At 46.1% G+C, this 26,622-nt stretch overlaps 1 protein-coding gene across 1 annotated transcript in view; it reads left to right on the top strand.

The window, feature by feature from the left end:
• Positions 1-26,622, top strand: part of PLXNA4 (plexin A4) — a 557,017-nt gene that overhangs the window by 239,262 nt on the left and 291,133 nt on the right. The gene's annotated exons all lie outside the window — the stretch shown is intronic.

The raw sequence follows: 26,622 nt of genomic DNA, 5'->3' as shown, positions 1-26,622 counted from the left end.
CCCCGCCCCCAGCTCCAGCCTATCCATCTGTAAATCCAGGTTCAATGTGCAAGATTTGATCGTCAATCACTCCGAGCTGCAGAACCCTCACGCCTAAAACACAATGGCATTGGAGCTCCCTGATTAATTGGTGTAATTTGCATGTTGAAACCTTTTATTAAATGTTTCTTTTGGGTGGGGGGGCTTGGAAAAGATTGGTTTTTCATAAAGGCCTGACAAACGATGAGAAGTGGGGGAGGGAAGGGGTGGGAAAAAGGAAGGAAGGAAGGAAGGAAGGAAGGAAGGAAGGAAGGAAGGAAAGGGAATGAGAGGAAGAAGAGGAAGGGAAAAAGAAGAAGAGAAGGAAGAAAGAGGGGAAGAAGAGGGAAAGGAAGGAAGGGGAAGAAGGGAAGAAGAAGGAAGGAAAAGAAGTAGAGGGGAAGGAAGGAGGAAGAGATCAAGGAAGGGGAAAATGAAAAGAAAGGGGAAAAGGATAAAGGGAGAAGGAAAGAAGAAAGGAAGAAGAGGAGAAGAGCAATAAGAAGGGATCCTATCCCCTCCTCCTCCTCCTCCTCCTCCTCCTCCTCCTCCTCCTCCTCCTCCCTCGCCACCTATTTCATTCTAGCATTGATGATGTTCCCTAGTTGGGTAATGAAACATCTGCAAGAAAACAACCAAGATTTGAGAGTCCTGAAGACCTATGGTATTCTTCCTCCTCCTCCTCCTCCTCCTCCTCCTCCTCCTCCCCCCCTCCTCCCCCTCGTTATTAAATCCAATTAAAAGACTTGATTATGTCGGGGAGAATGTCTTCCCATCCTAATCGAATGTAATAAGCCTTAAAATAGCATTCAGCCCAGGGAGAAGCCCAGGGGCTTAATTTGATTCGGAGGCTAATCACATCTTTTGACTGAAGTGATTCCCACCCTGTTTATTTATTTCTCCCCCTCCCCTCCGCCAACATGCATGAGATTTACTTCTTCTCCATTGTCTGGTGTTCCTGAAATCCTAAAGAAAAGGGGAAAAAAAGGAATGTTTGGAACAGATCCATTCCTCCTCCCTTCCTTGCTTTCCCAGGAATTGGAGAGTGCAGTAGTCCTCGACTTACAACTGTTTGTTTTGTGACCATTGGAAGTTACAGTGGCACTGGAAATGGGGTGGGATGCAAATATTTTTACTACCGGTTCTGTGGGCTTGGCTAGGTGGGCGTGGCTAAGTGGATATGGCCATGTCACTTTTTCTTCTTCTTCTTCTTCTTCTTCTTCTTCTTCTTCTTCTTCTTCTTCTTCTTCCTCTTCTTCCTCTTCCTCTTCCTCTTGTTCTTGTTCTTCTTCTCCTCCTCTTCCTCCTTCTCTTCCTCTTCCTCCTCCTCCTCTTCCTCCTCCTCCTCCTCTTCCTCTTCCTCCTCCTCCTCCTCCTCTTCCTCCTCCTCCTCCTCTTCCTCCTTCTCTTCCTCTTCCTCCTCCTCCTCCTCCTTCTCCTCCTACTCTTCTTCCTTCTCCTTCTGCTTCTCCTTCTTCTCTTCCTCCTCCTCCTCTTCCTCCTTCTCTTCCTCTTCCTCCTTCTCTTCCTCTTCCTCTTCCTCCTCCTCCTCCTCTTCCTCTTCCTCCTCCTCCTCTTCCTCCTCCTCTTCCTCTTCTTCCTCCTCCTCCTCCTTCTCCTTTTTGCAGCACCCCCCGCCTTTTTGTTTGCTTCCTGGGCCTCAGGGAAATCTCTGTCTATCTATCTATCTATCTATCTATCTATCTATCTATCTATCTATCTATCTATCTATCATCTATCTATCTATCTATCTATCTATCTATCTATCTATCTCTCTATCTATCATCTATCGATCTATCATCTGTCTATCTATCTATCTATCTATCTATCTATCTATCTATCCCTATATATCTACAACATCTCTCTCTCTCTCTCTCTCTCTATCTATCTGTCTATCTATCTATCTATCTATCTATCATCTATCATCAGTATTTAACATTATCTTAGTTTAACTTGGCAAAAGAACAACAGTGGTCATTAATAAGACATCTAACTGTGGAAAAAACCTGGACCGAAACTGAGGCAGATGGAGAACAGAGGAAGGCAGCTCTTTTCTAGTGTTTCTCTGCTTTTCCCTGGGTTATTTATTTTTCCTGTCATTCTCAGCTTTGTTGCTCTTTCTGGAGTGGCTGGTCCACTCCCCCCACCCCCAACCCCACCCCCCAAAAAAGTGGCAGCGAAGGCTGACAGCTTGTAAACACATGCAGATTTGTGTCTCAGGGTTTGGGTGCAAGAATCGCTTCCCCGCTCACAAGGTTGTAGGGGCATCTGCAGAAGGATCAACAAACTTCAACAAAGTGGTTGTGTTGATGTCATCGAAGTTTAGTCCCTTTTCAGCTCCGTCTTCGCATCCTGTGCTTGATGTCGGATAATTGGAGTGTGTTCCTTCGTGGCTCCAGTGAGAGGAAGCCTGGGTTGCTTCCTTTGACAAGTCTTTTTTTGTTTTGTTTTCCGGGCTGTCCATGGTCTTCTGAGAAGTCTTCTCCAACATCAAAGTTGAAATCCATTGATAGCCTTCCTGTCCTGCTTCTTCAAAGTCAAACTGTCACTTCCATAGATTGTTGGAGTCCTTGATGCACTCTGAGCTTCGTTGCTTTCTTGAAGATGTTTCGTGGCGCAAGTAGGTCATGTTCAGTTCCATTGAGCACTGATGATGTCAACCTAGTTGGGTCATGAAACGTCTGCAAGAAAACAACCAAGCTCAGACAGCTCTGAGGACTCCTCCTCCTCCTCTTCATCCTCCTCCTCTTCATCCTCCTGTAAACCCCACTCCCTTCTAGCACTGACGTTGTCACCTAATTGGGTCATGAATGCAATCAAGCTCAGAGAGTACCAAGGATAGTCATTGTCATTGTTATCCTCCTCCTCCATCTCCTGCTCCTCCTCCTCTCCTCTCCTTTTCCTTTCCTTTCAGTCCACAAATCCCACTCCCTTCCAGCACTGATGACGTTACCTAGTTGGGTCATGAAACGTCTGCAAGAAAACAACCAAACTCAGAGAACACCAAGGACCCCACAGTTGTTATCCTCCTCCTCCTCCTCCTCCTCCTCCTCCTCCTCCTCCTCCTCCTCCTCCTCCTCCTCCTCCTCCTCCTCCTCCTCCTCCTCCGCCCTGTAAACCCCACTCTCTTCTAACACTTATGTTGTTACCTAACTGGGTCATGAAACATCGGCAAGAAAACCACCAAGCTCAGAGAGCACGAAGGACCCCACAGTTTCCCTTCTCCTTCCTCTTCCTCCTCTCAAACCCCATTCCCCTCTAGCACTAATGACATTACTCGTCTTTCTCATCTTCTCATCTTTCCTACTACCTTCTCCTATTGGTATCTCATGATTTGTCACTTGTTGTTTGCATCTGATGGTTTGTGGTGGCATCCTATGATTTATGATCGATGACGTATCACTTTGTTGTTTGTATGTGCGCTGAGAGCTTATGCACCAGAGACAAGTTCCTTGTAATAGATAATAGAATTCTTTATTGGCCAAGTGAGATTGGACACACAAGGAATTTGTCTTGGTGCAAATGCTCTCAGTGTACATAAAAGAGACATCTGTCAAGAGTCAAGAATCATCAGGTACAACACTTAATAATGATAGTCATAGGGTACAATAAGAATAGAATAGAATAGAATAGAATAGAATAGAATAGAATAGAATAGAATAGAATAGAATAGGAGAATGAATGGAATAAAATAGTAGAATAGAATAGAGTAGAGTAGAATAGAGTAGAGTAGAATAGAATAGAATAGAATAGAATAGAATAGAATAGAATAGAATAGAATAGAATTCTTTATTGGCCAAGTGTGATTGGACACACAAGGAATTTGTCTTGGTGCAAATGCTCTCAGGGCACATAAAAGAAAAGAGACATTCATCAAGAGTCAAGAATCATTAGGTACAACACTTAATAATAGTCATAGAGTACAATAATAGAATAGAATAGAATAGAATAGAATAGAATAGAATAGAATAGAATAGAATAGAATTTTTATTGAGAATAGAATAAGATTAGAACAGAATAGAATAGAATTCCTTATTGGCCAAGTGTGATTGGACACACAAGGAATTTGTCTTTGGTGCAAATGCTCTCAGTGTACATAAAAAGAAAAGATACATTTGTCAAGAGTCAAGAATCATAAGGGACAACACTTAATAATAGTCATAGGGTACAATAAGCAATCAAATCATACTAGGAAACAGTCCATATAAACTGTTAGGATACAAGCAACAAGGTTACAGTCATGTAGTCACAAGTGGAAGGGGAGTGTGCGTCCAATAATCACCCTTGGCCAATAAAGAATATTCTTATCTGTATTTCTGTAAACGCTATGGCTTCTCGAGAGAGTGTCACAAGGAAAACCAGGGCTGGAATGACCGTTGGGCATGATTCCAATCTTGGTAAGAGTCGACCACATCATGGGCTGCACCAAACTTGCCTGATGCAAATGTTTCCCTTCAACCATCCATTGTCATGCTAAGAGCCCACGATCAGACATGCAGATGGGAGGCTGAGAGACAGTTGGCCTAATCTGGAGTCCTGTCTGCTTGCAAAGGTCATTTTAAAAGTCCTCTTTAGTATGGTTTTCGCCTTGGGGAGCGTTGGGTGCTTGCCAAGAGAGTATTGAGGCTTCCGTGACTTTGATCCAAGGAGTGGGACTTGCCTAAACCTTGGAGTCCGTTGGGGTTTGAAGTTTGAAGAAGAAGAAAAAAATCTTCTTATCTTCAGTGTTTCAAAATTGGAGGGGCTGCTGCCCCAAAGAAGAGGGGCTCAATTTATTTTGCAAAGCACCAGAAGGCAGGACAAGAAATGAGGGATGGAAACTAACCAAGGAGAGAAGCAACCTGGTGTTGGAAATTAAAACCCACTCCTCTCCTAGAGAAAGGAAATATTTTTAGGATATACTAAAGAGGCAGAATATTTATCCTAAAAGAGAAGTAGAAACTCAGAGAGGCAGAAACTCAGCCCCCCTCCCCCCCTTTGCTAATGGGCCATTAAGGCATATGCCAGTCTAGTCTACATAACAAAGATCTACCACCTTCAGGCAGAGCCATTGAATTGCCCTTCATTGCTCCACCCACCAAGTTGCAACCAAACTTAGCACATGGACAACCTACAAAGCTAGCTCTGACCTCTGACAGCAACCAATCAGGATAGTCTTCCTGTGACCCAGGAAGTTCAAAGCCCAGAGAGGGTATAAAACTCGGGGTCTCTCAGCATCTCTCCCCCTTTTCTTCGCCCAAGAGCTCCAAGGCATGTGATCCTGTCCATCATTAAACCATCTTTCCAAACAGCCTCCCATGTTTCCAAGTGTCTTTCTTTCCCACTTGGAATTGAACCCAGGTGGACGTTTCTTCCAACACTGGAATGAAGGAGAAACTTTCTAACAGGGAGGTCAATTAAACCAGTGGAACAGCTTGCCACCAGAAGTTCTTGGTGCTCCATCACTGGAAGTTTTTTTTTTTAAGAAGAGACTGGACAGCCATTTGTCTGAAATGGTATAAGGTCTCCTTGTCTGACATGGACTAGTATGAGGTCATTAGTCCAACCTCCTCCGAAAGGGGGTTGGACTAGAAGACCTCCAAGGTCCCTTCCATCTCTATTTTGGTGGAATAGAGCTGGGAAGGACCTTCAAAGTCCCTTCCAGCTCTCTTCCAGCTCTATACTGATTGATTAATTCTCTTTAAAAGGCAAATGAGTTAGAGGCAAGAATATCTGGAGGTTAAAAGTTTCTAAACTGTTCACTTGAGTACTGACAACTCAGCTTAAGTCTGGCGTTGATAAATGGAGCCCAAGTTAAATCTGCTGAGGTCAGCAGGACTATTAGTTCCTTCAGTCAAAAAGAATTCTATTTAAAAGCCAAGTTATTTGTTCAATTATCCAAAAAATCTGCAGGGAGGATCTTTCACAAATGAAATGCTGCTGTTTCTGTTTCGGTGACGTTCCTCCTTTAAAGCAGCAGGTCTTAATTTTTGAGTACAGGTAATTCTCGATTTGCAGGCTGTTTGTTTAGTGACCATTCAAAGTTACATTCAAAGACCATTCAAAGAGACTTTTTTCCACGCTTACGATCATTGCAATACCTCTGTGGTCAAGTGATCGAAATTCAGATGCTTGGCAACTGACTCATACTTATGACGGTTGCAGGGCTCCGGGTTTGTGTGATCCCCTTTTGCGACCTTCTGATGAGCTAAGTGAATGGGGCAGCCAGATTCACTTAACAACCAGGTTACTACTAACTGCATTGATTCACTTAACGGTGGCAAAAAAAAGGGTCATTAAATGAGGCACAACTAGCTTAACAACTGCCTTGCTTAGCGACAGAAACGTTGGGCTCTATTGTGATTGTACGTTGAGTACTAGATACAATCATATTTATCAGTAATTTTTTTTTCCTCCGTAAGGGTAACTTTTATTTGCTCTGAAAAATATCTTTTTTTTCCAGTTCCTATCTTATCTTTCTTGTTTTTCCAACTTGCATCTTCTCATTTACCTAATTTGCTTATGTTACAATTTGTGTAATTAACCAATTGGCCTGACATTTGTAACCTGTTCTGAATGGAATTGGATGCTAATTTTAATTTAATTTTCCTTTTTCTTTTTTTTTTTTTAACAAAAAAAGATCTGGAAAGGATCTAAAGAGAGGGGAGAGAGGGATATGAATACCGTGAAGTCGGAGTGTAAATAATTCGAATTACTCAATCGCTGTCAATTGATTCATTCGATCGGTGGATACGATGTCTTGCCTTTATTATTTTTATAATTAACTCAAGGCAACAAACATATCTAATATTCCCTCCTCCCCCATTTCCCCCATAATAACAATTGAGAGAGAGGGAGGGGCTAAACCAAAGTCACCTGGCAGGTTTCCATGCTTGAAGTCAGACTAGAACACACAGCTTCCTAGTGATTGGTCCGAAGTCATCCAGCTAGATTTCATGCCTGAGGCGAGGACTAGAATTCCCCATCTCCTGGTGACTGGCTTTCATGCCTGAACTGAAACTAGAACTCACTGTCGCCTGGTGATTGGTTCAAAGTCACCCAGCTGGCTTTCGTTCCTAAGGTGGAACTAGAACTCACGGTCTCCTACTGATTAACCCTAAGTTACACAGCCGACTTTCATGACTAAAGCAGAACTAGAACTCACTGTCGCCTGGTGATTGGTCCAAAGTCACCCAGCTGGCTTTCATGCTTAAGGCGGGGACTAGAACTTTCCATCTCCTGGGGATTGACCCAAAGTCACCCATGCCCGAAGTGGAACTAGAACTCACCATCGCCTGGTGATTGGTCCAAAGTCCACCTAGCAGCTTTCATGCCTAAGGTGAAGACTAGAACTTACCATCTCCTGGGGATTGGCCCAAAGTCACCCACATAGCTTTTATGCCTGAAGTGGAACTAGAACTCACCCTCTCCTGGTCATTGGTCCAAAGTCACCCAGCTGCCTTTTGTGCTTAAGGAGAGATTAGAGTGAAAAATGTCTCAGTCCTATCTGCCTCTTCTTTACTTACCATCTCGTGATGATTGGCCCACCAAGCCAGCTTTCATGCCTAAGGCGGGAACTAGAACTCACTAACTCCTGGTGACTGGCCCAAAGTCACCCGGCCAGTTTTCATGCCTAAGGCGGGACTAGAACTCACCATCTCCTAGTGATTGGCCCAAAGTCACCCAGCCAGTTTTCATACCTAAGGCGGGACTAGAACTCACCATCTCCTAGTGATTGGCCCAAAGTCACCCAGCCAGTTTTCATGCCTAAGGCGGGACTAGAACTCACCATCTCCTAGTGATTGGCCCAAAGCTATCCAGCCAGTTTTCATGCCTAAGGCGGGACTAGAACTCACCATCTCCTAGTGATTGGCCCAAAGTCACCCAGCCAGTTTTCATGCCTAAGGCGGGACTAGAACTCACCATCTCCTAGTGATTGGCCCAAAGTCACCCAGCCAGTTTTCATGCCTAAGGCGGGACTAGAACTCACCATCTCCTAGTGATTGGCCCAAAGTCACCCAGCCAGCTTTCATGCCTAAGGCGGGACTAGAACTCACCATCTCCTAGTGATTGGCCCAAAGTCACCCAGCCAGCTTTCATGCCTAAGGCGGGACTAGAACTCACCATCTCCTAGTGATTGGCCCAAAGTCACCCAGCCAGTTTTCATGCCTAAGGCGGGACTAGAACTCACCATCTCCTAGTGATTGGCCCAAAGTCACCCAGCCAGTTTTCATGCCTAAGGCGGGACTAGAACTCACCATCTCCTAGTGATTGGCCCAAAGTCACCCAGCCAGCTTTCATGCCTAAGGCGGGACTAGAACTCACCATCTCCTAGTGATTGGCCCAAAGTCACCCAGCCAGCTTTCATGCCTAAGGCGGGACTAGAACTCACCATCTCCTAGTGATTGGCCCAAAGTCACCCAGCCAGTTTTCATGCCTAAGGCGGGACTAGAACTCACCATCTCCTAGTGATTGGCCCAAAGTCACCCAGCCAGCTTTCATGCCTAAGGCGGGACTAGAACTCACCATCTCCTAGTGATTGGCCCAAAGTCACCCAGCCAGTTTTCATGCCTAAGGCGGGACTAGAACTCACCATCTCCTAGTGATTGGCCCAAAGTCACCCAGCCAGTTTTCATGCCTAAGGCGGGACTAGAACTCACCATCTCCTAGTGATTGGCCCAAAGTCACCCAGCCAGTTTTCATGCCTAAGGCGGGACTAGAACTCACCATCTCCTAGTGATTGGCCCAAAGTCACCCAGCCAGCTTTCATGCCTAAGGCGGGAACTAGAACTCACTAACTCCTGGTGATTGGCCCAAAGTCACCCAGCCGGATTTCGTGCCTGAAGTGGAACTAGAACTCACCCTCTCCTGGTCATTGGTCCAAAGTCACCCAGCTGGCTTTTGTGCTTAAGAGGAGGGATTAAAGTGAAAGGCTTCTGAGTCCTATCTGCCTCTTCTTTACCTATAAAATGTTTCAGCCCTTTGGGCCTAAAATGAGTGTATTTCAACCTTGGACCCTTGGAGAGGTATAGACTTCAGCGGCTGGAATTCCCCAGTCAGCATGGCTGGCTGGGGAATTCTGGGAGTTGAAGTCCACCCCTCTTAAAGTACACAAGGTTGAGATACACTAGATCAGGGGTGTCCAACCGTGACAACTTGAAGCCTGGCGGACTTCAATTCCCAGAATTCCCCAGCCAGCAAAGCTGGCTGGGGAATTCTGGGAGTTGAAGTCCGCCAGGCTTCAAGTTGCCAAGGTTGGACACCCCTGCACTAGATCATCGATGCCAAACCTTTTTGTTGTGGTGTGCGCGTGCTGGCACCCACACACACCCGCCCTGCCCCCTTACCTGCACTGCGCATACGTGCACCTCCAGCTGACTTTTGGCCTGTTTGAGGCCATTTTCGCCCTCCTGGAGGCTCAAGGAAAACCCTCTGCAGCCTTGGGAGGCCCCAAAACGGGCCTTCCGGAAATACCGGAAGTGCCCGTTTTCAGCCTCCGGAGGCCTCTGGAGCCTGGGGGAGGCCAATTTTCGCCTCCCAGAGGCTCAAGGGAAGCCTCTACATCCTCGGGAGGCTGAAAACGGACCCGTTTTGGCACTTGTGGTATTTCCAGAAGCCCCGTTTTTGGGCCTCCCGAAGCCTGCAGAAGCTTCTCTCGAGCCTCCGGGAGGGCGAAAACAACCTCCAATGAGCTGAAAATCAGCCAGGAGGCGCAACGCAGGTGCAGGGCAGGTAAGTGTGGCTACGGCTGGTGTGCCCACACAAATGGTTCTGCGTGCCACCTGTGGCAGGTGTGCCATAGGTTCACCATCCCAGCACTAGATAACGGTTTCTGCCTATCTCCATCAAGGTAATTTTCCTTACTCCCCTACAGAATGGATGAAAATGTAAACTTAAACAACCTAGGGAAAAAAGCAAGGCATTTGTTGGCAGCTTAGTTCATAAACAGCCATTCAGCCCAGCTGGTGAGAAAATCAAGGATTTTTTTTTTTTTAAAGCCTTCAGAGAGACCAGAAATACCTCTTGTGGTTTGCTATGATCTGGGCGACACCTTCGTTTTCTGCCCCCCTCATGGGAAAACCCAACAAAAAATAATAACCTACCTCCCCTTTGCTTTTATCACTTGGAAAAAGGATGGAAGGAGGAGAGATCCCATCTACCCATTATTTTATTTCTTGTTGGGTGGATTGACATGTTTGCCCATCTTGGAACAGTTAGGGTGAATGTTTATGTTAGTGATCCAACGTTTATGCCACTCACCTCAGTGAAGGAGACTCCAGGCGGCTTACAGACACTGAATAAAATGCAGAATAAATCACTGAAGATCTTACATTTAAAAATTCAATTAAAACATTCATATACGTATCATGGAAGTTAAGGACAAGTCATGATAGAGTGGAATAGAATAGAATAGAATTCTTTTATTGGCCAAGTGTGATTGGACACACAAGGAATTTGTCTTTGGTGCAAATGCTCTCAGTGTACATAAAAGAAAAGAGACATTCGTCAAGAGTCAAGAATCATCAGGTACAACACTTAATAATAGTCATAGGGTACAATAAGAATAGAATAGAATAGAATAGAATGGAATAGAATGGAATAGGATAGGATAGAATAGAATAGAATAGAATAGAATAGAATAGAATAGAATAGAATAGAATAGAATAGAATAGAATAGAATAGAATAGAATTCTTTGTTGGACAAGTGTGATTAGACACACAAGGAATTTGTCTTGGTGCAAATGCTCTCAGTGCACATAAAAGGAACGATACATCCATCAAGAGTCAAGAATCATCAGGTGCAACACTTAATGATAATCATAGGGTACAATAAGCAATCAAATCATGACACGACAAACATTGCAATAGAAATGATCCACTTCTCTGGTCCTATCCAGTGACATTTTTTTTTTGGTAATAGATGGGACCTGGAACAAATCCTTTCTCTTATTCATTTATTTTTACTTATTCAGAAAATTTAAACAGACAGTCCTCAGCTTACAATGCTATGTTTAGTGACCGTTCAAAGTTACAATGGCACTGGAAAAAAAAAACATTTCATGACCATATTTCACTCTTACGACCACTGGTGGGATTCAAATTTTTTTTACTACCGGTTCTGTGGGCGTGGCTTGGTGGGCATAGCATGGCTTGGAGGGTGTGGTGTGGCTTGGTGGGCGTGGCAGGGGAAGGATATACTGCAACATCCCCATTCCCGGCCCACCTCACTAACCTGCTTTCCAGCTCCATTCTCCTGTTTCAGGACAACCAAAGATGACCCGGCCAATCAGCTGGGACTCAATGGGAGGCAGAGAATAGATGTGGGTGAGGCCAGTCAGAGGTGGGATTTGCTGGTTCTCCAAACTACTCAAAATTTCCGCTTCTGATTCTCCAGAACTAGTCAGAACCTGCTGAATACCACCTCTAGGAAGGGTACTGCAAAATCTCCATTCCCTCCCTGCCCCATTAACCTGCTTTCCAGCTCCGTTCTCCTCTGCAGGGCAACCAAAGAAGACCTAGCCAATCAGCTGGGACTCAATGGGAGGTAGAGAAGAGATGGGGGTGGGGCCAGTCAGAGGTGGGATTGGCCAGTTCTCTGAACTACTCAAAATTTCTGCTTTGAGTTCTCCAGAACTGGTCAGAACCGTCTGAATGCCACCTCTGCTTATGACCGTTGCAGCTCCCTTATGGTCATGTGATCAAAATGACAACTGACTCATATTTATGACGGTCTCAGTGTCCTGGGGTTACACGATCCCCTCTTGGAAGCTAGATTTGCTTAACCAATCGTATTGCTAATTGAACATCTGCGGTTGGTTCCCTGAACAACGGTGGCAAGAAAAGTTGTAAAATGGGAACAAAGCTCACTTAACCCTTGTCTCGCTTGTGGTTGTATGTGGAGGACTACCTGTATGACCGCTGAACTCGCTCACAGTGACTCTGGGAGGCTTACAGAAATAAAACCGAATACAAACCCCCTGGTGACAACAGTCAGACCAGCCTCTTGATGGGCTTCATATCATTCTGGGGTCCCCGAGTCCGTTGGGAGAACCACATCTCCAGGCCTTTTGAAAGGGTCAAGGTGGGGCCCAATCTTATCTCCACAAGGATGAAGCCACCACGGAGAAGGCTCTTCTTCTTGGTCCCAACAGATAGACCTCTTTAAGAGAGGGGACCCATAATATAAAAGCTTATCTACTCTCCACTCCAGTTTGTCAGCCACCCCAAAAACATGCTGCTGTCACTGTTGTTTCTGGCGACCAAATAAATGGAGACCTCTTTTTTCGAATGCAGCCTGCCTCCAGTTCATTTCTCCTGTATCTTTCTTTCTCCCAGCTTGGAATAAGAGCCGGACCAGATTTTACTTCGAACACCTCCTTAAGTGAGGGGACCCATAACACCCCCCTGCCTCTTCACTCTGATGGGTCAGGTAGATATAACTGGGGAAAAGACTGTCCTCCGAATAACCTGGCCGTGGAGAGGTTTTAACTTCCAACACACCAATCGAAGCTTCCAGAAACTTTTCAAGGGCCAGCCCCACGTAGAGTACATTGCAGTAGTCAAGATGGGAGGTTCGGTCTCCTCAGAGGCTGAGGGGGTCACTTCATTCTTGACAGAGTCCCCTCCCTCCTCCAGCATCTTCCCCCCCACCTCCCTGCCCCCTCAGGGAGCAAAGCTTTTCTGAGCCAAAACAAACCCATTAGCGTTTCTGTTTGTAGTGTTAACGAAGCTAATTAAGCGCCATGCAAATGAGCGAGCAGGCGGTGAAGGAGTAGAAGGTGACTTCACCCCATGGTAAGAGTTTTATCCCACATCTTGGGAATCTCTCCAAGAGGAACTGACCCAGAAGATCTATACACCAATGCAATTTCCATATTGGATAGACTCCAAGAATCATAAAGAAGTTGTGATGATCCAAAGGGGCGTGGCACAAAGGCAACACAGTCAGATGATCAGTAGGAGTCCCTTTATTAGCTCCAACTTTGCCCCCAATGTCCTGGTTACCTTCTAGCCTGGAGAAAAAGTCTCCCAGGAACAGCCTTTGGCTGCAGAGAATCAAGTCCAAAACGTGGTCAACAAAAACTGTAACTATAAGTCCAATCAAGGCAAGATGAGGTACTTAGTCCAGCAAGGCAGGAGCAAGAATTCCAGACATGAAGGAACGGCCATAATTCAACACGGTTGGGAGGATGCCAGGAACGCAGATAAGCAAAGTCAACACTGTTGTATAGACGCTCGAAGAATGGCTCGGGAGTCAGTGACTAATTTTCAGCTCTTTATTAGTCCCGAGGTCGACTCAGGGTTTTCCGGATTGGCTGCGGCTTATATTGTGTTGGCTGCGCCGGCCGCGGCCAATGGCACCGCTTTGAATCTCCCGCGATCGGTTTTCACCAATCGTGGGGATTCGTGGCGGGCCAATCAGTGAGGCTCGCTCAGCCAATCCGGTTGCCGTGCGCCCTGACCAATCAGGGCGCGGTGTTTACAAGAATGCTAATGACCCATACAGAACAAACACAAGATAAACTTGCTCCCAGCAGCTGCCAGTCTCAGCATGCATCTCTTTTAAATTCTCATTCCCAGAAGCGACTAATGAAGGGAATCAGGGCCCTTTCCTCCCCTGTAAGCCATGCAACCCACGTTGCTCCCTTCTCCGTTCCTCCCTGCGTGCCCTAGGATAAAGAGGGGGTGAGCCTGGGTCTTCCTCTGAACTCCCTCTCCCTTGCTCTACCTCTCCCCTGCTCTGCCCAGCCGGACTTTGCCCTTCCCCAGTTTCCTCTACAGCCAGCGGAGCCACACTTCCTCTCCCTCTCAGCTGTTCGTCTTCCTCCTCGGATTCAGACTCCCACAGGGGCATGACAGAAGTGAAAAGCAGAGGATGATAATAATAAATAATAAAACAGACACACAGATGTCCTTGACTTACAACAGTTCACTTAGTGGCCATTCAAAATTACAACGGAACTGAAAAAAGTGACTTATGTCCATGTTTCACACTTATGAACCGTTGCAGTGTCCTCATGGTCATGTGATTTACATTCGGATGCTAGATAACTGGTTCATATTTATGACGGTCGCAGTGTCCACGGGGGTCTCGTGTTCCCCTTTTGCAACCTTCTGACAAGCAACGGGGAAGCAGAATTGATTTGACAACCCTGTGGCTAACTTAACACCTGCAGTGATTCGCTCAGTAACTGTGTCAAGAAAGGTCATAAAATGGGACAAAACTCACTTAACAACATAAACTCTGGGCTCAATTGTGGTCATAAGTGGAGGACTATCTGTGCTGGTCATCCTATGTAGCTCAATATCTTGGCAACTTCTACAGGTAGTCCCCAACTTACAACAGTTCATTTAGTAGCCATTTGAAGGGGATGCTGCAACGGTTGTAAGTGTGAAAAACAGTCATAAGTCACCTTTTTTTTCAGGGCTGGTGTAACTTTGATCGGACATATTGTGCATTGGCAATAAACCTTTGGTTGGATCGATTAACACGAAACAAACTGTTGTAAGTCAAGAAAAACTACCTTATTTGATGCCTCTCCGACACTCAGCTCGTCTCCAAAGCTAAGCAGGATCTGCCCCCGGGATAGTATTTGGATGGGGGCCCATGTAGGGAGTCCAAACCTAGAGCGGGGTGCCCCCCCAAAAAAAAACAGCCCAAAAGAAGGCAGGGCAAATCATTTTCCTTTGCCAAGCAAAAATAACCCCGGATACGTTCAGCAAACGACTCAAAACTAATCTAAACGGTCGTTTTGACATTCCTTTTGGTTTTCGGCTTCGGGTATCCTGGCTTGGCGGTTTGCAAATCCTGATTTGTGGTGTTGGAAGAAAATATCCTTCTGGGTTCAGTTCCAAGTGGGGAAGAAAGACATTGGAAACATGGAGGCTGTTTGGAAAGATGGTTTAATGGTGGACAGCAGGACCATCCTGGCTTGGAGCTCCAAAGTGAAAAGGACGATGACATGCTTCAAGATGAAGGAAAAGAAGTGAAAGGGCCGATAATGCCGAGTGTGCCTGGGTTTTATGCCCTCTGTTGGGATTTGAATTGGAGCTTTGTGTTCTGATTGGTTGTCAGACTCCCATGGGGCCCTGCGGGGGCAACTCGGTAGGCTGTCCTGAACCCCAGGCTTGGTTGAGCCTTGAGGGATGATGATGTCATGAAAAGGGCTTCGGGCAATTCCTATTATGGCTCTACCTGGAGTAGATCTTTGTTATGTAGAATAGACTGGCCCAGGCCAGATGAATGGCCCATTAGCAAAGGTGGTGGGGGCTGAGTTTTCTGCTTCTGAGTTTCCATTCTTTTTAGGGGAAATATTCTGCCTAGGGATTCCCTAGGATGTTTCATTCTTCTTGGAGTGGGGTGGATGCTAACGCCCTACCGTGGCCTTGTTTTGGGGTGAACCCCACCCATGGAGGTTTCCTGAGACAACCACAATGAGCCTCCCCCCCATCCTTGCCAGGACCTCCAAAATGGCTGCCTCTGTGTGTGTGTGTGTGTGTGTGAGAGAGAGAGAGAGAGTGAGAGAGTGAGAGAGAGAGAGAGAGAGAGAGTGAAGATATATATCTTCTCATTGACTCCTTGAGTGGAAGATGCCAGGAGTGGTGAATGGCGCGGCCAGATTGTCTGTTGTCTGGCCCGGAAATTTCGAAGCCCACCAAGCTGTGACCGGGAAGCAGGTGCTGGACAGAAGAGGGGGGTGGGACGCTCCTTCCTCACCCCCCCATGCTTAATTGTCCAATTAGCATCATGCCCCGTTAAAAGGCAAACGAGCAAGAAAACAAAGGTTGGGTCTCCGCATGAATGCAGGGAAATATTCTTTCCAGCTTGGGACCCGTCTGTGGAGGGGTTGTTTTTTGTGTGTGTGTGTTTTGCTGGCCTCACTGCTCAAAGATGTCCAGCCTTCTGTTCCTTTTGTTGCCCGCTTTCGATAGGGACCCTCTTTGCAACGTTTGCTATCTCCCTCCCTTCCTCTCTCTCTCTCTCTCTCTCTCTTTTCCTCTCCCTCTCCTTCTCCCTCCCTCTGTTTCTCTCCCTCCCTCTCTTTCTCTCTTCCCTCTCTCCCTCTCCCTCCCTCTCTTTCTCTCCCTCTCCCCTCTCTCTCCATCTCTCCCTCCCCCCTCTCTCCCTCTCTCCCCCCTCTTTCTCTCTCTCTGTCCCTTTTTCTCTCTCCCTCCCTTCCTCTCTCTCCCTCTCTCTCTCTTTTCCTCTCCCCCTCTCTCTCCCTCCCTCTCTTTCTCTCCCTCCCTCTCTTTCTCGCCTTCCCTCTCTTTCTCTCTTCCTTCTCTCCCTCTCCCTCTCTCCCTCTCTCTTTCTCTCTCTCTGTCCCTTTTCTCTCTCCCTCCCTCTCTTTCTCTCCCTCCCTCTCTCCCTCCCTCCCACTCTCTCCCCCTCTTTCCCTCCCTCTCTTTCTCTCTCTTTCTTTCTCCCCCCTCTCCCTCTCTTTCTCTCCCTCCCTCTCTTTCTCTCCCTCTCCCTCTCCTCTCTTTCTCTCTCTCTCTCTCTCTCTCTCAGTGGAGCAGCTAATCAATTTAAAGAAAGAAAGAATAAGAAGATATGATGCAAGCCCCCCCCTGGACTCCCCTTTCAGCTCGCTGCAGCTCTCTTAAGTTTTGGCCACACATTTTGCATTTATTATAAAAAATTTGAATGGCTGGCTGGCTGGATAGATAGATAATAAATAGATGGATAAATGAGTGGATGAATAGATAATGGATGGGTGGATGGAGAGAGGGAGAGACAGACAGAGATGAATGATAGCTAATAAATGGATGGATAGGAGGTAGATGCATGGATAAATGGATAGATAACAGATGATAGATAGATAGATAGATAGATAGATAGATAGATAGATAGATAGATAGATAGATAGATAGATAGATAGATAGATAGATATGGATGGATGGGTGGGTGGATGGATAAATAGATGAATAGATAATGGATGGGCAAATGGACAGACAGATAATGGATGAATAGATAATAAATAATGGCTGGGTGGGTGGATGGCTAGGTCGATGGATGGATGGATGGATGGATGGATGGATGGATGGATGGATGGATGGATGGATGGATGGATAGATAGATAGACAGACAGACAGACAGACAGACAGATAATGGATGAATAGATAATAAATAATGGATGGATGGATAAATGGCTGGGTAGGTGGATGGGTAGATAATGGATGGATGAGTGGGTGGGTGGATGGCTAGGTAAATGTACGGCTAGATAGATAGAGAGAGAGGGAGAGAGAGAGAGGGAGGGGGGTAAGTAGGTAGATGAGAGGGGGTGTAGGTAGATAGATAGAATTCTGGCTTCCCTTCCCCCTGATTATATTACCTCCCCCTACCTTTCTTCCCCACCCCCAGTTGAGCTGCTGGTGGAAATAGCCTTCCAGGGCTTTTAATGAGTTGTGCACCTTGCCTGCTGTGAGACCCCAGCTGCACACCCTCCTTTCCCCAGAGGGCTCCCTCTGCAAATGAGGGGGAGCGGGCCATTAGCAAGTGCTTAACTAGGCTAACTCCCCCTCCCAGCCCCCAGCGAAAGGCAGGCGAGGCGGGATGGGGGTCTTGACACATATCGATAACTTGGAAGTGACACTGCCCAGCTGTGGTCTCCAGCATTGGCCTTCCTCTGCAGCTGTTGTGCCTGGGGGGTGGGTGGGTTACCCCGTCCAAGACCCTCCTCCCCCACCCTCCCTCTGACAAAGCCCCAAGCTTGAGTAATTTTCCTACGCAATCCAAGTATTGCAACTTATGAGAGTTCATTTAGTGACGGTTCGAAATTACAATGCCACTGAGGACCATTTTTCCGCCCTGGTGACCGTTGCAATATCTCCATGGTCACATGATCGAATTTCAGTCCCTTGGCAACTGACTCATACTTACGACGGTTGCAACGTTCCTGGGAATCACGCGATTCCTCCTTTAGGCGACCTTCCAACGAGCAAAGTCAATGGGGAAAATCCAGATTCCACTTAACGACCGGGTGACCAACTTATCAGTTGCAGGGATTCCCTTAACGACCGCGGCTAGAAAACTCGTAAAATATGGATTATAGAAGGAACAGGTCAGACCTCCAGCCCTTGCTTCTCAAGGGAGACCGAGGGGAGCAAGTGGCCAGTTTTAAGTTTCTGGGTGTTAACCTAAAAGAGGACCTGACCTGGGGGGCTCATATTGCAGCCCTGGTCAAAAAGGTCCAGCAGAGATTATACTACCTGAGGCTTCTCAGGAAACAACAACCGAATGAAAAACTGCTGGTGACCTTCTACCGCTGCACCATAGAGAGCATTTTAACATACTGCACCTCTGTAGGGTTTGCCAATTGCACAGTGGCAGATAGGACAGCGCTCCAGAGGGTTAATGTCATTGCCCAGAGGATCATTGGTTGCCCTCTCCCCTCTTTGGAAGAGCTTTAAAGCTCCTGCTGCCTTAAGAAAGTTCCAAACATTCTCAAAGATCCATCTCATCCCGGGAACCCTTTTTTTAAACTATTACCATCTGGCAGATGGTACAGGAGAATAAAAACAAGCACAAATAGGCTGAAAAACAGCTTCTATCAAGGAAGATGTAGCTCTGTTGAATTCTGCTGTATAGTGCAGTGTTGGTGTGGTGTCGAGGGATTTTAATTCAGTGTGTGGAGTGTGAAGGATGTGTGTTTGTGTTTATTTTCACAGTCACGATGTGCACTGAAGATGGTGTTTGATTTCGTTAAACAAGGTGCAATGACAATAAACTAAACTAAACTAAACTAAACTAAACTAAACTAAACTAAACTAAACTAAACTTATGACCATTTTTCAGAGTCAATGGGGAAGCCTCCGGACTCAGGGGAAAGTGAAAAATGACCGTCCGGGAAGTTCTGGTTAGGTCACGCCCACCCTGGCCACGCCCACCCAGCAACTGGGCAGAGAACCAGTTGTTGGGATTTTTGACTCCCACCCCTGCCCACAAACCTCTATTTCCTAGGATCCGCTGTCCTGACTCCTTCCCACCCACCCACCCCCGTTTCCATCAATCCAACTCAATGTTTTTGGTGCTCCAGCCAGCAGATCAAATCATGTGCTCTCCTCTAATAAAAGTTCCCCAGCCATGGGCCACCGCCATCCCTTCAGGGACTCTATTCCCCTGCCCGTTGCTTCCTCATATCTTGGACCGAAGTGAGTCCTCGGGGACCTGGAGATTGGATTCCAGACGTTCTACATGGACACGAGAGCTGGTCATCGGGGTCTCTTAAGTGGCCTTAAGAGGAAGGAGGAGGGGGCAGGTGAGATGGTCTCCTTCAGGGAGACCACCAACAACGGGACTCTCCGTCCCCAAAGTGCGACTGGAAAAGCCAGCTGCACATACTCTGCGTGGACATGGCATTTTGTACCCTTGGGGGAACATCATGTCTGATCATTTTTTTATTTGATTTATTTGATTTGTCAATCGCTTACAAGATAATAGGTATAAGTATAAACATGAGTAAGAATACAGGAAATAGGTACGAATAAATGGGGGACAATAGGACAGGGACGGGAGGCACGATGGTGCACTTATGTATGCCCCTTATAGACCTCTTAGGAATGCGTATTCTCTCCCTTCCTTTCTCTCCTCTCTCCATTCTTTTCTCTCCTTCCTTCCTTCCTTCCTTCCTTCCTTCCTTCCTTCCTTCCTTCCTTCCTTCCTTCCTTCCTTCCTTCCTTCCTTCCTTCCTTCCTTCCTTCCCCTTCCCTGTTTTCCTTTCTTCTTTTATTTTTTGTTTATTTGATTTATTTGATTTATCAGTCGCTTACAAGATAATAGATGTAAGTATAAACATGAGTAAGAATACAGGAAATAGGTACAAATAAATGGGGACAATAGGACAGGGACGGTAGGCACGATGGTGCACTTATGCACATCCCTTACAGACCGCTTAGGAATGGGGTGAGGTCAATAGTGGATTGTTTGAAACCAGGCTCAATAGCAGTCACTGGGAGAGGGATCTTGGAGTCTTAGTGGACAACCAGCTAAATGGGAGCCAGCCGTGTGCAGCAGCAGCCAAAAAAGCCAATGCAATCCTAGGTTGCATTAACAGAGGGATGCAATCAAGACCAAGGGAAGTTTCACCCAGTCTATATGTGTACTTTGGTTTTTCTTGCCTGAGTGTGAAAGTTGATAGACGTAATATTAATGTAAACTTAAATCTAAAGGAAAAGACTATAGATTTTGTGCACAAAAAATATGTATCAACCGACACACTGTATAATTGAACGAAGGTTTTATTTGTTGCTTTATGTTTTGTTTGTTTATGTTTGTTGTTAAAAATAAAAAAACTTTTTATAAAAAAAAAGAATTTCATTTTATTAGATATGGCCCAGTGTTCTAGTCTGTCAAGATCCATCTAGATCTTGAGCCTATCTTCTTGGGTGTTAGCTGTTCCTGCCAGCTTAGTATCATCTGCAAATTTGGTAAGTTCCCCTTCTATTCCCTCATCTAAGTCGTTAATGAAGATATTGAAGAGTCCTGGGCCTAAGACGGAACCTTGGATATGATGATGCATTTGAATGGTCACTAAATGAACTGTTATAAGTTGAGGACTACCTGTACCTGTGCTTCATTCCCTTCTCTTCCCCAAAGCTGCTCTCTGGATCCAATCGGAGGCAGGAACGGATTCTGCCCAACCGTGTCTCTTTTCCATTGTTTGCTCCCTTTCGCTTAAGAGAGCGTGAGAATTGCAGGACTGACCTTTTGCAGAAAGACACACACACACACACACACGCCCCAAGGAAGTGTGTATTTGCACAGACCCACTTCTGGACTGAGTGATATTTAAGAGCCTGGCAGCCTCGCAGCCAAGGGACTTCCCAAGCCTCAGCTCAGCCCCCAAATCTCTGCTGTTTTGCTGGCATTTCTGAATTCCTTTCCACAGGTTGCCGGATTTCTGAAGTCATCTTTACGGGAAGCAAGAGGCCAGTTGGCTATTTTCTTTGGCCTTGGATAAAAGGCAGGAGGAACAAGGATCAAATATTATGTAGCTTTCGGTAGGATAACTACGGAGAGGAGAGCTTGGAATTTTACTTATTGATTGATGGATTGATATCCTATCTTGATTACCGTTATAATAATTATTATTAGAATTACAGAGGCGTGGTGGCACAGTAGTCAGAATACAGTACTGCAGGCTACTTCTGCTGGTTGCCAGCAGTTCGGCTGTTTGATCCTGACCTGCTCAAGGTTGACTCAGCCTTCCATCCTTCCAACGTCGGTAAAATGAGGACTCAGATTGTTGGGGGGCAAGAGGCTGACTCTGTAAACCGCTTAGAGAGGGCTGTGAAACACTGTGAGGCAGCATATAAGTCTAAGGGCTTTTGCTAAGAAGGAAGGAAGGAACGAATGAAGGAATGAGGGAGAGGGAGTGACAGAAGGAAGGAAGGAGAGGGAGTGAAGGAAGAAAGGAAGGAAGGAGAGGGTGAGAAGGAAGGAAGGAGAGGGTGAGAAGGAAGGAAGGAGAGGGAGTGATTGAAGGAGGGGAGGGAGAGGGAGGGAAGGACAGGGAAGGAAGGAGGGAAGGAAGGAAGGAAGGAAGGAAGGAGAGGGAGGGAAGGAAGGAGAGAGAGGGAAGGAAGGAAGGAAGGAAGGAGAGGGAGTGAAGGAAGGAAGGAAGGAGGGGGTGAGAAGGAAGGAAGGAGAGGGAGTGATTGAAGGAGGGAGGGAGAGGGAAGGAAGGGAGGAGAGAGAAGGAAGGAAGGAAGGAAGGAAGGAAGGAGCGAAGTAAGGAGAGGGAGTGAAGAAAGAAAGGAAGGAAGGAGAGGGAGAGAAGGAAGGAGAGGGAATGATTGAAGGTGGGAGGGAGAGGGAAGGAAGGACAGGGAAGGAAGGAGAGGGAAGGAAGGAAGGAAGGAGAGGGAGGGAGGGAAGGAAGGAAGGAAGGAAGGAAGGAAGGAAGGAAGGAAGGAAGGAAGGAAGGAAGGAAGGAAGGAAGGGCGAGCTGTGGTGACGCAGTGGTGAGATTGGAGTATTGCAGGCTAATTCCTGCTGGCTGCCAGCAGTTCAAATCTGAACGGGTCAAGGTTGACTCAGCCTTCCCTCTTTCTGAGGTCGGTAAAATGAGGACCATGATTGTTCCGGGCAAGAGGCTGACTTGCTAAGGACTATCTGTATTTGTAAGAAAGGGAGACAAAGAAAGAAGATTGGAAAATGAGCTGGAAATACAGCCAGGAGCCTTGGAGAAGAAATTTGCAGAAATGTCTCCCCATTGCATCTTTCTAAAAGAGGCAGCTGAGCGAAATATCACATTCTTCTCTTATGATATTGTGATAAATCTTGGAAGGTTGTATTGTTTCAGTGCAGGGATGTTTCTGTGATCTGATTAGGGGTTATGGATGTTCTTTTCCCGGTAGTCCTTGACTTACGACCAGGGGTGAGATTCAATTTTTTTAACAACCGGTTCTGTGGGCGTGGCTTAGGTGGTGGGCGTGGCTTGGTGGTCATGTGACTGGGTGGACATGACTTGGGGGTCATGTTATTGGCTGGGTGTGGCCAACTCAATATCACTTACATTGAAGCACGCATCTCCTCGCCTGGCCTCTCATGACTGTGAGGATGCTGCAACAGCCGTAAGTGTGAAAAATGGTCATAAGTCACTTTTTTCAGTGCCATTGTAACTTTGAATGGTCAGTCCACACAAGCAAAGTACCAGCAAAGGAGGGGGAAAAAACTCCAGAGAAGTTCCTGAGACAGGAAGTCTAGTCCTGCCAAGAATGTAATAAGGGTTAACGGAGAGGCAGTTTCTGTAAGCAACACCAGAATGTTTCCTTCCTGCCTTCCTTACAGGATTAGGCCAGTAAAAATTTCTTCTAACAACCGGTTCTCTGAACTGCTTAGAATGTTAACAATCGGTTCTAGCAAATAGGTGGGAACTGGTAGAATCCCACCCCTGCTTACGACCACAATTGGGATCAGAATTTCATTGTTGTTTAACACCTCGTTTAGCAACGGATATTCTGCTGCCAATTGTGGTTGTAAGACAAGGACTACCTGGAGAAGAACATCAGTCATGCCTGATTTTAGATCTCTCTCTTTTTTTTTGGCCACAGTTGTTAAGCAAATCACTGTGGTTCTTAAGTGAATCACTGGTTGTTAAGTGAATCCGGCTTCCCGCATTAACTTTTGCTTGCCGGAAGGTGATTGGGAAGGTCACAGTTGGTTAAATTGTGCCAGAATTAACCTTTTGACAAGGGTCTGATGGAAAGAACCATAAAGCAGGCCACAAACTCATGCAGTGAGGCAGCGGGCACGCTCGTCTGGAGCTCTGGGATTATAGAAAACCGAAAATTTCTCACACCCACATGCAAAACATACATGCATTTCGTATGATACATATAGGCACATAAACATAGTTCGGTCAATCGTTCCCTGAATCATTACGATTTATACTGTTTCCTAGTATGATTTGATTGCTTGTTGTACCCTATGACTATTATTAAGTTATGTACCTTATGATTCTTGACGAATGTCTCTTTTCTTTTATGTACACTGACAGCATTTGCACCAAGACAAATTCCTTCTGTGTCCAATCACACTTGGCCAATAAAAGATTCCTATTCTATTCTATTCTATTCTATTCTATTCTATTCTACTCTATTATATTCTATTCTACTCTATTCTATTCTACTCTATTCCTAATTCTTATTCTTATTCTTATTCTTATTCTATTCTATTCTATTCTATTCTATTCTATTCTATTCTATTCTATTCTATTCTATTCTATTCTATTCTATTCTATTCTACTCTACTCTACTCTACTCTACTCTATTCTACTCTATTCCTAATTCTTATTCTATTCTATTCTACTCTACTCTACTCTACTCTACTCTACTCTATTCTATTCTATTCTACTCTATTCCTAATTCTTATTCTTATTCTTATTCTTATTCTTATTCTTATTCTTATTCTTATTCTTATTCTTATTCTATTCTATCCTATTTATTCTATTCTATTCTATTCTATTCTATTCTATTCTATTCTATTCTATTCCTCTAAGCAGAAAGCAGACCACAAATTCATACAGAGATGGACAGGCACACTCCTCTGGAGCTTTGGGATTATAGAAAGTACTACATTTCACATAGCCACACACACAAGTACACACACACACAAGTACACACACACACACACACACACACACACACACATACACACAGAGCAGAGGTGGGTTTCAAAAATTTCAGCAACTGGTTCTCTGCCTGGTTGCTGGGTGGGTGTGGCCTAGTTGGCCTCTTGCACCATGAGGGGGGGGCTGTTTTCAGCTTGCCCAGGCTCAGGAGGCCCTCTAGAGGCCAGAAACAGGCCAGTTTCCAGCCTTCTGGAACGTCCAGGAGGCCCATTTTTCATCCGCCCTGGGCTCCGGAAGCTTTCCTTGAGCCTCGGGGAGGGAGAAAATGGCCTCCCCCAGGCTCCAGAGGCCCTCTGGAGGCTGGAAACGGGCCCGTTTTCAGCCTTCCGAAACCTCCAGGAGGCCCGTTTTTTTGCCCTCTCCGAGCCTCCGCCTGAGCCTTGGACTTACCTGGGATCCAAAACGGGTCACATGGGGACACCTGGGAGGGGAGGGGCCAGCCAGGGGTGGGATTTGCCGGTTCGCTGAACCGGCCATAAAATTAGCAACCGGTTCGCTACCAGTTCGCCTGAACCGGGGCGAACCGGTAGCTGCCTACCCCTCCTGACACACAGAGACATAATCTGGTCAATATCGTTCCTCTTAACTACAAAGCCAACAACAAACTCACGCAGAGAGGTGGCAGGCCCGCTCTTCCGGAGCTTTGGGTTTGTTTTAAAAAAAAAAACACCCTAAATTTCACACACCCCACACATACACAACGAGACACGGCCTCCCACACAGTTTGTTCTTCCAACAAGGGGCGAGAAACGGTGCCCTATTCTATGCCTTTGATTTGGCTTTGTGCTTGAATCATAAATTAAGTAATATATAATAGAGTAGGCAGGCGGGGAGTCCCTCGGCTAAGGGTGGGGGAAACAACGCGCTTTGATTTATCCTGCCTGTCCAAAGAAGATGTAAGCAGATTGAGAAACGTTGCTTGCGTCCAAATTTGGGGGTCTCTGAAACCCCCCTCTTCCCCCCTGCCCCAGCTGCAACCTCCTTCTCCCTCCTCCCCTGCTTTTCACATTTTTCTTTCATCTCCTCCACCAGTCCTGTTTTTTGGGGGGTGGGTTGTTTTTTTTTTGCAAAGCCGGGTCCAGCTGTTGAGAGTGGATTTAAAGCTTCTGTGGGACAGCAGCCAATACCCCCACCTATCCATCTGCCTGGCCAAACGGAGGCCTCTTGGCGACACTTCAAAAACAATATGTCCGAGGACAGGCCACAGAGTCCTCTTGGCTGCAACGGGGTCCCATGCGGCATGTCGGGGAGGCTAGACAAAGCCCCGTGGAAATTCACAGCTTGGCTCTTTTGGGGACGGGACGGCAGAGGCTCCTGGAATAAGATATGGCCAGCCGAGACCAGACGGATCTCGTTAAAAGCCAACTTAGGAAAAAAAAAAAAACCATGTGTGGCTCGGGGAGAAATGCGTCAAAATCTATTTGAAAGTCAAAGGTTTTCCGAGGAGGGAACGAAGCTCCTTCCAAAAGGAAACATTGATGTCAGGATTGGTAGACTTCCTTGGGCAGATTTTGTTTATTTATTTATTTACTTATTTATTTTCTGTTCTTTGCTATTTGAATAAATAATTCAAGGTGGAGAACGCACCAAGCACTCCGACCTTCTCCTATTTTCCCTTCCCTCACAACAACCCTGTGAAGCAGGCTGAGCTGAGAGAAGGTGCTGGGCCAAAGTCAACCAGGGAGGGAGAGAGGGTGAGGCGGAGGAAGGAAGGAAGAAGAGAAGGAGAAAGAGAAGGAAGGAGAAGGAGAAAGGAAGGAAGGGGGAAAGAAAGAGTAAGAAAGAAGGAAAAAGGAAAGAAGAGAGAAGAAAGGAAGAAAAGAAAGAAAGGAGAAAGGAAGAAATAAGGAGAAAGGAAAAGGAAGAGAGAAGAATGGAAGAAAAGAAAGGAGAAAGGAAGGAATAGATAAAGAAAGAGAGAGAAAAAGGAGGGAAGAAGGGAAGGAAAGAGGGAAGGAGAAAGAAGAAAGAAAAAGGAATAGAGAGAGAGAGAGAGAAAGGAAGGAAGAAATACGAGGAAGGAGAAAAGAGAAAAAGGAAGGAAGGAGAAAGAAAGCAAGCAAGGAAGGAAGAAAAAGAACAGAAAGAAGAAAGAGAGAAGGAAGAAGAAAAGAAGAAAAGAAAGAAAGGAGAAAGGAAGGAAGAAATAGAGAAAGAAAGATAGAGAAAGGAAGGAAGGAAGAAGGGAAGGAAGGAGAGAGAAGAAAGGAAGGAAAAAGGAAGGAAGGAGTAGAGAAAGAGAGAGAAAGGAAGGAAGGAAGGAAGGAAAGAGAGAGAGAGAGAGAGAGAGAGAGAGAAAGAGGGAGGGAAGGAGAGAGAGAGAGGGGGGGAGATTTTGAAATGAGTTGGTCTTTTTCTGCTTAAAATCTTTGCATGGTGGCTGAGCTCCTTTCTATGCCGCCTTCCTCGGCCACCTCTAGACCTCCCTTCACGGGACGTGATTAAATCATAAAGCCCAACCACAATCGTGCCTGATAGCCATTCATTA

The sequence above is a fragment of the Notechis scutatus genome, chromosome 6 (assembly GCF_049901735.1).
Source record: "Notechis scutatus isolate UNSWTSFEM ecotype Mainland chromosome 6, rNotScu1.2, whole genome shotgun sequence".
In the NCBI taxonomy this organism is placed as follows: Eukaryota; Metazoa; Chordata; class Lepidosauria; order Squamata; family Elapidae; genus Notechis; species Notechis scutatus.
This window is presented reverse-complemented; position numbering and strand designations above follow the sequence as displayed.